Source organism: Carlito syrichta, unplaced genomic scaffold (genome assembly GCF_000164805.1).
Source record: "Carlito syrichta isolate Samal-C Ts95f unplaced genomic scaffold, Tarsius_syrichta-2.0.1 Scaffold302296, whole genome shotgun sequence".
Lineage (NCBI taxonomy): Eukaryota > Metazoa > Chordata > Mammalia > Primates > Tarsiidae > Carlito > Carlito syrichta.
In genome coordinates this window covers 301,135-314,576 of record NW_007246392.1, presented here as the reverse complement: position 1 = coordinate 314,576, position 13,442 = coordinate 301,135, and the positions used below count along the sequence as shown (strand labels likewise).

General features: G+C 35.5%; 1 protein-coding gene across 2 annotated transcripts in view; it reads right to left on the bottom strand.

Moving 5' to 3' along the window:
* GRB14 (growth factor receptor bound protein 14) overlaps nt 1-13,442 on the bottom strand; it is a 135,092-nt gene that overhangs the window by 62,278 nt on the left and 59,372 nt on the right. The gene's annotated exons all lie outside the window — the stretch shown is intronic.

The following is a 13,442-nucleotide window of genomic DNA, read 5'->3' as shown; positions in this document are numbered from 1 at the left end:
ATGCCTGAGGAAGACCAAGAGTGTACACACTGGCTGTGCTGAAAAGTCCTTCTGTGTCACTGTAATCCTGACAATCAGAACAACCTTGGCCTTTGAAGGAGTTTACAGCTTCAAAACCTGTCCTAATAGCATATGGTATCTAGCAATAAAAATGTAATACATAGTCACTATAGACCTTACAAGGATATGCTGGAATGCATGTGGAGCAAATCTCTATTTTGGCTGACATCCCATAAAGGCATGTCTATACACTTTACACATCAACTCCTTCCCTAGATGGCTCTCCACAAAATGCAAGTGGAAAAAAGATATTTACAAATTAGCATAATCAAACTTTAAAGCAGTAGATGCAACAATGTTAAAAATACAAGAAGAAATGGTAACTTCAAGGAAAAAACTTGAGGCCCTATAGCCTCTAGGGTAAAAGAGACAAAATATTTCAAATATAAGGCAAAGTCATTTCTTTAAATAAATAAATAAATAAATAGAAAGTTGAAAGTCAAGTCAGTATGTATCAGTTTGCCCCCAAAGCACCCTTAATATTTTTCTGCAACAACCACCTGAAATTCTGATTATTTGGAAAGCCCTAAGGAAAAACGCTGAGCAAAGGCTACCAGTCAGCCTTTCTCTTCCAACCTGCTGACCCCATGAAATGGGACAGCATGGGATAGCCAGTTCCTTTTTCAATCGGGATTCATTCTAGAGTACTTGAAATGAACTCAGGGTTGTTAGCTGGTCGTCTGACAATGCCACAGAGCAAAGCAGGCTTTGGGCCTGCCATGACTGAAAAGTATTTAATTATGCCATAGGTTAGCCCCACTTATCTTTTGTTTCTTTAGAGGACAGAGGAGAAAAGAAGGACCATCACTTAGAAGGTTAAAAAAAATAAGCATGGATTAACCTTGCAAAATAAGAAAGAATTCATAAGATCACATGAGAGAAAGAACAAAAGTGTAAGAAAAAGACACTTGGGCATTGTCATCTATAGTTATCTTCCGCGTCCAAGTTTCTATTTTAGGAAAACTTCAATTCAATTTCCTGTTTTTAAAATTTTTTTCTAATCTTTTATAAAATGGTTTCAATTGTTAAACTAGATTAATATTAATTCATTAGTATTTAATTTAAAATAATTCAAATATATTTTGATATATTAAATATGATCTTATCATGATGGACAGTATTACATTTTAAGCAGAAATATAAATTAAGTGATGTATTATATCTACTAATTATACACATTATTAATATATTATCAATAAAAAATAAGAAATACAACCCACAGAAATTTGCTCTGCACTATGTCCCAAAGTGAAGCTTATTTTCTATAGCTCTTTGAAAGTTTATCATCCAACTATAGGAAAATTATAAAGCATCTTTTAATGTGTTGAGATTTTTCTTTATTATTTTTAATAGATAAGCAATGGACCTAAATCACATGAAATCTTTTTATATGGAGGTCAGAATGGCCCTGGATTTTCATATTTTTCTAAAGAAGGAATGCAGTGTTCCAAGATAACAGGAGACATTTTTAGATATGTTGAATTAAGCAACTCAGTGTGTTCCCTTGAAGGGAATGAAAAATAGTCATTATTACTTCTTCTAAATCTCTAACAGTGTTTTTTTTAAATGTTACCATGTAAAAGTAAATATTGTTCTAAAAGATCCTAACAAGCTCAAGAATACCTGCTACTTTCTTATTGCCATCCCATATTATTTTGCTAGCTGTCAAATATTACTAAGAGCAAAACAGTACATAGTTTAGAGAAACTGGGTAGTAAGAAAAGTGGATCATTTTATGTGTCAAGAGAGCTATTCTGCAATAAATTTAATTGAACACGAGCAATACATGTTTCATTAGTTATAAGACATTAACTCAAAACAGACGTTGTCAGCAATATCAAATTACTAAAATTGATTGATAAAAACAGGTCTCTTTCATATCCCCATGCCCTCTTGTATTCCCTACAATCCCTTCCTCTGACTCCAATCACACTTTTTTTGCTTGTTTGTTTCTTGAAAGAGCCACGCTCCTTCCCGACACAGGGCCTTTGCACATGCTGCAGCTACTTCTGCTTAGAATATTGTTTCCCCACCTTCTACTTCTTCTCCTTTCTGAGGTCTCAGATAAACTATTATTTCTATGAGGAAGCTTTCAAAGATCCTCCCAATTTAGGTCTGGACCCTTTGTTGCATGTGTGACTATGTAATTGCTATCCATTACTCTCCCCACTCAGAACACTGCATGACACTGCAGTTAGCACCATGTGGGGGCACACAATGGACAATCAAAACTATTCTTTCAGTGATTAATGAAGACATCACATACAGCCCTGTATGAGTCAGCATTTGTGATTACAAAACAGTAGTATTTAAACCTTACAGAGTTTGAAAACCGTTAGGGGAGAAAAAACACACGTGAAACAAAAATAACATGTGGGTAAGTTTTCATGAAACTTATGAACTAAACAGTGGTGGTTTCTGAATAGGTAATTTCTGTGGCCCATTTCATGTCTGGGATTCTGTGAGAATTAGGAAGGAAAACATCTGGGTGAAACAAATACTATGAGCAAAGACACCAAGGAAGGAAAGAGCAAAAAATGCTAAGGAAACAATAAACAGACAATTTTGCTGAGTTCAGAAGGACTCAGTTATGAGGACAGGGGAGGAAGTGCAGGTGACAAGTTGCCTATGCTATGGGTGCCTTCACCTAGCACTGCTGAAAACATGTTTCCATCAGTTAAAACTAGCAAAGGGGCCACCACAATAGGGAATGCTTTTTAAGATATACAAATGACCGGGTAACTTTTTTAAAAGTTGGCAATATAAAAATAATTCTTGTGAGTTAAAAATTATTTTTAATAATTAAAAAATGGCAGGTTTACATGAATATCATTACAAAGTGGTAAGAGAGTAAGGATAAATAACCACACGGTGACTTAATCATTTAGGAATAGGTTCAGCTATGAGCAACCGAAAATCTGTCCTATAACAGGTTAAACGGGTTGAGGTATTTTTTTTTCTCACATTTATAACTAGAGACAGGCAGCTCAGGGCTTGGGGAAGCAGTCCCACCAAGTCACCACTGGCTCAGGTTCTTTCTGTTCTTCCACAATCTTTGAGGTGTGGCTCTTATCCTTAAGATTACAAGATGGATCACTCCATACCAGTTCTGTAAAAGCATTGCCCTGATATAGATTTGCATGTTATTATATTTCTATAGGAAAATTATAGGACATGTGTAGATAAAGAGATGAACTAATTCAGAATTAGAGGACCTGCATTACTGGGGACCCATAGAGAGCTTTCAGGAACTCTGGATGTAAATTCAAAATGAGAGGATGAAGTTTCATTATATACTAGTTTCCCATCCAGCATAAAGCTGAAGAGGCCAAGGATGGCCTCACTACCAGAAATTCCCTAATCTTGGCATGGAAGAGGAGTTAGCACTGTCAAAACAGACAGCTTAGGACAATGACACTGCAGAACCATGACACATCTAGGCTTCCAACCAAAAGAAGGCAAATGGGCTCAGAACATCTCCTTACATCCTCCTCCTCACCTATATTTTTCTACTCTGTTCTTTATCTCTTCTGTCCTTGTAATTACTTAAGGACTATTCCTTCCTTAGGCTTCCCTTGTCCCTATGAGTAGAAAGAAAGACTCTCGCTCAAGTGGGGGTCCAATTTTACAGAAAGAAACTGGAAGCCCTTTCAGTTTGATCTATTGTGTGGCAGGAAAAAAAAGGCAAAAGACACTGCTCCAATTTCATTAAAAAGAAGACAAATATAAAAAACTAAGTCAAAAAATATTCTAAGCTATCACACACACACAAACACATACATGTTACTTTAAGACCTAAATCCAATGTGAATAAGAAACAGAGTGTCAAACCCCAAAGCCCACACTAATGTTTCCAATGACTTCATCAAAACAGGGTTCTCTGAAGCGTCCCTGTTTCTAAAACTCAAGCAATTCCTGCTAAAATGCCAGTGCTGACTAATTCATCTTTGAAATGAAGAAACCTTCACAAGTGCTAATGCTTATACATATTTAAAGCAGAAAACCACTGGCCATGCTTATGTTGGACACGATGTTATTCCAGTATTTCATTTCAGTTTTTAAGCAATAGCCTGCTCCCAGAATAGCCATAAGACATGCCTAAATGAAAAAGTTAAAAATTGGTTCACACAGTGAGAAAGAAGAAGTTGGAGAGAGATGGAAGGAGAAGGAAGAGAAAAGAAAACTTATGGAGAAGGGAAAGATACTGTTTATAGAGTCCAAGACATCACACTTTACTGCAATTATTGAGCTGTCTGGCATCAGATGAAGAAGCTTATAGGAACTTATAAGACCTACCTTATTTCATTGATTTTTCAAAGCACATGTTTTCATACCTCTCTGAAACTTGACTGTAACTTCCATCAATGGTATGTTATAGTTTAACTGAGTACATAAAATAGTAATGCTTCTTGTGACTTAAAGTGCCACACAATCGTGTAAACTCGTGCAACCTCTGTGGAAAGCAGTGTGGCGATTCCTAAAAGCTTTAAATAACCACCTCCCATACGACCCCACAATCCCCCTACTGGGAATATATCCGGAAGAACTCAAATCACTCCATAAAAAAGATACCTGCACACGTATGTTTATCGCAGCATTGTTCACAATAGCAAGAACCTGGAAGCAACCATGCTGCCCATCAAAAGAGGACTGGATTAAAAAAATGTGGTACATATACATGATGGAATACTACACAGCCATAAAAAAGAACAAAATCATGAATTTCGCAGCAACCTGGATGGAACTAGAGTCTATAATACTGAGTGACCTCTCACAAAAACAAAGGTCCGAGTATCACATGTTCTCACTCATATAATGGATCTTGAACATCCAACCTAATACTATAAGAAAATGACTGACAGTAGTGGGAAACTATGGGGGGGAAGGGAGATGGGATTAACGGTAGCAAATATCTGTCTGGGGATGGGGAAGCACCTCTTATCAATAGGGTGCCCGAATGAAACGTATTTGTATACCTAATCCCTAACTGTACCCCACAACATCATAATAAAAAATATTGATTATAAAAAAAAAAGTGCCACACAATCAATGAAATATGCCATGTTCAACTTTTCTGGGACATTTGGGCATATTACTTGATAAACTTATGATAGCATACAAAACATCACCTTCTAGGTCCTAATATTCCCATGCAGTGACAACACTAGAAACAACTGATTGAGACCCATTTTGTACTTTTCCTTTTCCTTCATTTTGCTAAATATTTATTTTATGTTAGTGCAAAACATGTATAAAGCAGAGTCCTGTAAAAGAAATGAAACTGGTACTGTTAGAATCATAAAATACTAAAGGTTAGAAGGATTCTTGGAGAACACCCACTGAAATCCTCCCATTTCACAAATGAAAAAACCAAGGCTGGAGTCTGACTTGCTCAAGGACTCTACCTGATAACTGGCCAAGCCAGCCACAGAAATCATCTCTGGGCTCCTACCTGGAGCCATGTTCTTTCCACTCTGCCCGTCCAACTTGTATGCTACTTTAAGCTGCTGCTTCTACATGACATCTTGGATTTAAAAAAGTGAATAGATAAATAAACACTCAAAGATAAATATACAGACCTGTATATATGTCCCTAAGCACCTAGCTTTTTACATGTCAAAAAAGACTGTTTTGCTAGTTTATCTGTTTCATATTTCTCAGGATCTTGCCAGAAAAATTGCAAATACTGAAATAGCCAGCAGAGGGAGTCTTCATTTCTCAGTTGGTGCAAATGAAGAAAGAAAATACCTTGTTTTGAAAATTAGAGCCTTAACACTGTTAACCTTATGGAGTATCTGTTTGATACGATTATAAGCTTGTAACAACATTTATACCTAATTTTTAAAATTCTTACTATTTGAGTTTTTAATTAAATGATTTCTACATCTTAACTTCAATAAGAAAGGTGTTTTTCTTTTCTTTTTGGTACATATATACATATGTATCACCTCACCAGGAATCTTCTCTGGACCTCAAGCTTGAAGTTGTCTTTGGGCTTTAAAATGGTGATATAAAATTTTTCTTCAAATCTTGATAAAACTACCCAAGCTAATTTGACTTCTGAAACCATACAGTTATATCCCTTATACTTTCCCAAACACAGTCAAATGTATATATTCAAATATGCATGTCTGATTAGGAGGCTTAATTGCTTTCTGACAATGCTGTTTGTGCTACAACACATTGTGAATTCTTCTTTTAGAATTATCTTAAGAGCAAGCATTTTTAATATCCTACAGGGGTAGAAAATCCTTATCCTCCCTGAGGATTTAAAATCTGAAATTACAAAAGTCTTGTTTCTTTTTTCTGCCAAAAAAGAGATTCTTATTTTCAAGGTTTGGCTTAGGGATCTGGAGCACGGCCAAAAGAGTCAGCCCTGCAGACTGCCCCAAGCAAGAGTCTGAGACTGTTCATCAGCCCAGCTATTTTTAATCAGGCTTCACTGCCAAACGTGGACCATGCACTATAATGTGCAAAATAATAGAAAGCCCAATGCCTGTACTCATGGAGCTTCAGTCCAGATGCTCACAGTGGAGGTGGACTTGGAGTCCCCTCTGTGATCAGATCCTAGACCACTAACTAATCATTAGTTGTGTGTTTTTGATGCCTCATACACATAAATGTACAAACATGCTGGCAAACTGTTAGCATTTAGTTTATGTTAGCAATTATTATTATTACTATTATTATTATTATTATTATTATTATTTTAGAGATGGGATCTCAGTATGTTGCCCAGGCTGGTCAGGAACTTCTGAACTAAAGCAATCTTCCTACTTCAGCCTCTCAAAGTGCTGGGATTACAGGTGTGAGCCACCATGCCTGGCTCTATTAAAAATTTTCAAAAGCAAAATAAGGCATTTATGAGTAAGTCCCAAAAGGTTCCTACAGTCTCATTGAGCTCTAAAGAAATGCTGACCTGTTGGTTTGGTCACTCTGTCTCTGAGGCAAGACTGAGCGCACAGCAAGGAAAAATAATTAGGAAGGCAAAAGACAAACTGCCAGAAAAGGCGTCCCATGAGTAAGACTACAGGCGAGAGGACAAAGTATTGCATCTACACTGTAGAGCACGACGATGCAGTGCATGTGCCCAAGCAATTCTGAGAAACAGCCCACATTGCTGGGTGGAGCAGAGGCCTGGACCTTAGTCCTGCCTCTGTCACTCATGAGTAGGGTGCCTTGGGGAAGTCACCTAACTTCTCCAAACTAATTTTCCTCATCCAAAAATGGGTTTGGCCACCAACCTGTAGGGTTCTTGTAAGGATTAACAAGAATGTATAACTGATGCTGAATATACTGTCGTTTTTTTTGTTTTTGTGTTTACTGGTCTGTGTAGAGGGCAGTGAGTCCTCAGAATGTCCACAGCAGCAAGTTGGAGCAGGTTAAAGATAATGAGTGGAAGGCTTTTCACCTCCAAAAGATGAAACTCAGCAAAAATGAAGAAAAGTGACAGAGAGGCAAAAAAAAATGTTGAGGAGGAAATGTAAATAGCAAGTCAGTAGCTACAAAGCTCAATCTTGTTTTTACAAAAATTGTGTTTGCCCAAAAAATAGTAATTGTACAACAACTCTATGCATTCTCTGCATTAGACACTTGGGTCCAATGATAATTAAAAGTTACAAGACCCTGCCTTCATATAGCTGACATTCTAGTAACCACTTGTCTACTGAAACTACATCTTAACACTAGTCCCAGTTTTACTTCTTTCAAATATACAACCCAGAAGTCTCTGTCTAATATTCCCTAGAACACTGAAAGGAGAAATAATTAACAATCTATCAAGTTGTATTTAAATCTGTGCTACCAGATTTTTAAAATATATATTCATCAGCATATAATAGTTGAATTGATTTTTTAAAATTCAAATTAGAATGCTTCTAAAGACACAGAAAGAGAGCAGTGGAAACAAGCACTTGAAAGATACGTTGTCCTTCTCCCCCAGGTGCATTATCTGAAGGAAAACTACTTTTTGTCTGACTCATTTGCTACAAGGAAATTTTTGGATAACCATTTAAATAAAATACGGCACAGAAAAATTCTTAGTAATGTGGAGATTTTAAAGGGTTTATGAAACTAGTAAAACATGCCATTTTGCAGGTGCAGGAAAAAAAGAATTCATGTTTGTTGGGTTTCTACTGTGTATGAAATACTTCTAAATATTTATTCCATTTAATCCCCACAACTGCTTTTATGTGGAAGCACCATTATCCCCAAGACACAAAAGCTGAGCCTCAGAAAGGTTTAAAAGAATGCACCCAAAGCCACACCACTGGTTAGTGACAGAGCTGAGTTCAAACTTAGGGCTTCCTGAATCTAAAACACACAATCTCTATTACATCACACTTCCTAAAAACTCACTTCTCAGGAAGAGAAGGATTTTGGGAAAATACAAAAACCATTCATCTGTGTGACATGCTTCCTGGTTGAGTATGCATCTAAGTTACCCTGCATAAAAGTGAAAAGCGCAGAAGAAACATCGATGTTTAGCAACAGTGAGAACACTGCATAAAAAGTAATAACAATACCCACTAACACTTCACTATCTTCTCCAAGCAAGTCCACCATCTGTGGACTTCCATTACCCTATGCTACTCAGGAAATCTACTCTCACCCCACTTACTACACCTAATAGCTCCACACAAGTAATAGAATACATTTGTTCAAAAAGCATAACCACATTTTGTATCTGGTATCACAATGATACAAATCCAAGACACAAATATTTGCTGAATGTGTAATATGTTCGAGGCACTTGTAATATGTTCAAGGCACTAGTTGCCTGCCAACAGCCACCACTCCCCTTTTCCTTCTTGATGAATCCTGATTCTGGTGAAGAGTGTAGTGTGTTGAGCTAGAGGCCTGCATTTCCTGACTTTCCCTGTGTCCAGAGTTGGCTGCACAACACGATCCTGGCCCAATAATATAAAAGCAGAAGCTCCTGGTTATTTTAGAATGTCATATTACAGTGGGATCAAACTAGTCAGCCTGTCCTTGGTCCTTTCCATTATCTATGTGAAGACTGTGAACACAATGACTGGAGATTTGCATTTACCTTTCCATAAAAGGAAAAAAGGATCCACACTAGAGAAGACATAATAGAAAGCAAGGAGTTTGGCTGCCTGAGGATATTATAGGGCTGCTGCATTATCTTTGAACTAGTCCTTCTCATGAAGTGAAAGAAAAATAAATCTCTTCCCTCTTTAATCCACCGTCCTTAGAGCCTTCTGTTTACATGAAATTAAATTCTGCCTATAACTGACAAAGCATTTTATTTAAAGATCTGTTTTCTTAAAATATTAAAATTTAGTTGTAAGATCAAAAATAAGAAGAAAAATTCTGAACACCCAATGGTACAAGATATACAAAAATAAGATATACAGAGAAGACTAAAAACCATATTGTATACACCTGTGGATAGCATTCAAACTTAAATATTATAAAAAGTAACAATAAAACTGATGTTACAGGCCAGTAGTTGCTGAATTGACTAACGAACAATAAAGGCATGTCCACTGCTACTGAGCCAAGGCATCATGAAGATAACGTGAAGAAAAAGAGTCTTCAAAGACCTTAGGGGAGACCACAGCCTGGGCTGAGACTTAGACAATAAACAACATTTGGAAAAGTAAACAGTGGTCTGGCTTTTCCTACAAGCCACAGAGCACTACCCTGGGAGCAAAGGGACAGAGATACAGACACAAAATGCTGTTTGAAGCACAAGGAGGAAAACCTTGTGCTGGAGTGGGCGCTTCCTATGAAGTGGGGCGAGTGGAGGGAGTAGCCAGGCCCTGAAGTTCAGAAAATGCTATATAACTCTGAACTGATTTTGTGCATGTTTAAAAGTTTCAGAAAAAAATTGTGCTATAATAATCTATATTATTTCCTCCACAATATAGTTTTTAGAAAAGTCATAGCAATGATTCTAATTATGTGAAGAAAGAGAGAGTTTTAAGACAAACTTTTTTTATATATGAATGGGGAATTAAATCTCCTCATAAATGGCACTGCTCCATGTTATACTCACAAATTTATAATTTATACTTTTCATAAGGATTTGAATCTTAAGAAAAACATATTTTTAAAATATTCCTTTTTTCTCTGAGATTTCAGAAAATACTTCAGGATCTTGTATGCCTATGAACTTCTCTCATAATTGTAGTATAAATAAAGAATGTAAATATGCTGCAAACATAACTTAAAAACAATGTTAATCTGATAGACACATGAAACAAGCCTACCTACTGAATTAGGATATGAACGTTTGGCCCTCTGACCTGGTAGCCTCTCTACAAAAGATTATGAATTTTATATTGTACTTAGGTTTCTACCTTACAATGCATGAGTCTTTTAGTAACTCTCTGGGACTTAAAATATTTTTTTGATGTAATGTGCATTACAGAGTTCCAGGTAATAAACTGTCTTTCTATCACATACACACACACACGCACCCACATACATCCACATACACACACACACACACACACACACACCTGCTTACAGTTGTTTTCTGAATAAAATGTTTTCTATGCTAAAGCATAAGGGAGTTGGTGGAAGTGCAGGGGAAGATGAAAGGATTTGCCTAAGCTAATTCCAGACTTAAAGTTGAATGGCAATTATACACACCATAAGACAATTTAATTACCATATTAATTTCAGGAGGTAACACGTATCTAAGAGAAACATACTGGAAGTCACAAGATCTAAATTCTATTTCTAGCTTTGCCATTGACCTTCTGAGTGACCTTGCATAAGTCACTCAACACCCAAGAGACTCAGTCTTCTTATTTGGCAGGGGGGGCGAAGGCACAACCTAGTGATTATCTGAGAAAAATGCTATGAGGTAAAAGATTCTTTCACAATGTTTGGTGAGGATGTAATTATTTGTTTCACAGGAATATTATTAAAACTTCTTCACCGGAACCCTGATTTTCTAAAATCAGAGAAATTAGATCATTAACAAAGTTAGTGGAAGTCAAAATTTTTTTTCCAATTTACTTGGTAGAAAATTTACCAAAAAATAAAAGAAAATTTACCAAAATACCTTGTTTTTCAAAGATCAAAGCATACTTGCTCTGCTACAAAATAGACCTATACCATGTTAAAGATCATGTTTAAAATTCAAGTTTCTAATTGACCCCAAGAAAATCTTATGGCCATTTAAATCAGACACACTAGCTGATAAGAAAATTAATCTCTAGTGCTATTGGGCATTTTCAGAAATGTTCTTGGGCTTTCAAACGATTAAGATTCCAGTTGGTAAATTATCTTGCAAGAGTCACTCATTCAGGATGAGCAAACTTTATGCCAAAATTACAGAAGAAATGCCTGCCTTCAGGAAAAATGAGACGTTGCCCCCAAAATACTCTGAGAAATACTTGTACTGACTTATAATATCATTTTAGATTTTGGCACATACAGAAAATAAATTAATTGTAAGTATGGAATAATTTTGCATCTTGAAAGGAGAAAAATTAGTCATGGTGTGACCAAAGCAGACGGATGTTTTTAAGTCAGAAAATACCCAATTTTTAAAATAAAAATTACTAATATTTTTTGGAACACTTAAATAGACAAATGGGTCTTTGGAGGGTTAAAATGTCATGAGAAAGAAATAGCATAAGTACTTTAAGCAAATAATGATGTACTAAATTATATAAACTTTTAATTGTGTGCTCTCTGAAAAAGAATATTATGGATTTGGGCCTAGGGAATTTTGACTTACATAATTATCATAATAGAAATCTAACAAGAAGTTTATAATTTTAAAAAGAGATAAATGACAATGAGGTGTCCACCGGCGGCTCAGATCTAACATCAATAATCATAGCTTTCCAGAGTAATCTTGTTTTGCTACTTCCAGTTGGTGCTAGAAATTATTTTCTAGCCAAGTTCTACTCATAACCAATTTCCCCAGACTAACTGCTCAAAGTCCTAGAAATGATAGCTTCCTTTCCTAGTGTTTTATATTCTGTCTAAAAAAAATAAGAAATGATATTCATATTTTATTATAATCATAAAATATAAAATATATTATTTGATTCACAAAATGATAGATACCAATGAAACTGAAGAGGTCATCTACTGAAAACTCCTTAGTTATTATTGTACAGATGAGGAAGTAAAGACTGAGAATTTAAGTGATTTGCCCAAGGTCACACAGCTATTAAATGGAGAGTCCAGATGGTACGCTTTTCATCATATCAACATGTCATCAGAAACAAATCATCAGATGAAAATTTCTTGGTCAATCTAAACTGCAATATTAAGTGGATACAGAAGAAATTAAACATAAGAACACAGATCTGACATATGTTAATATGTCGTTTCACATTCCCAATGAGTCAGATAACCTATGTCGTTATTATTAATGCACTGCTTGGTCCAATTCAAAGTAAAAATTAAAGCTCAAAGCAAAATATTTTTAATTAAATTTGCGAAAGATGAGTGACAGGTCTCAAGAAAGATAAAGATACATGTTGGCAAAATTAGCATAGAGCTATTCCAATGCTAAATAAAATGTCTCTAGTAAATAAATGGGCAACTGGATAAGAAAATAAACAGAAAAACTATCAAAAATAAGAATAAAAAATAATTTTTTAAAAAGAGACACTTCTTAAAACAACAACACTTTAACCGTTAGGAATGTCATGTTTCAAATAAGTTGAAACATGACCTTTGACTTAATGGAATGCACTGATAGTTAACAGTTAACTATTAAAAGTTGAGTACAGAAATAAACATTACAGTTTCTAGTGTCACTAAAACCATTCGGAAAGCATATTGCCAAAAATGTGTTTTAGTGCTTCCTTCTAGATGTACCAGATTTGATTCTTTAAGGAACTCAGTGCAATATTCTTATTTGGTGTATTTACAAGAGAAGTTTAGGATGGCTACATCGCATGGTTGTATAACTTGCATTATAAAATGCAATGCTGCAAGTAAGACATGAAAAAACTAATAAATAAAATATTTTCATAAAGAGGATTGATTGCATTAATAATTAACAGAAAGCCCTTTCAAAGGGGAATTTAATGGAAAGTTTTTCTTAAGCAAATAGGCAGAAACTCAATAGAAATGGGTAGAAACTCAAGGATAATAAACTGGTGCCACATGTTTAAACAGTAAAACAACTATATAGTCCATTCAACAATGAAGAGAAGGATGTATCACGAATTGTAGCAAAACAAAGAAACTGTGCCTTAGTAAACAAATATAATAGCTAGCAGATTTCCTATTGAACTAAAAGCGAAGAGGCCTGAAGTTACAGTTGAAGGAAAAAAGAAAAAGAAAAAGCTTCAATACAGTTTCTAAATCACAATGACCTGAAACTGAGACCAAACTGCTTATACATGGAGGTTTTTTACTATAGCGATGTAGAGCAG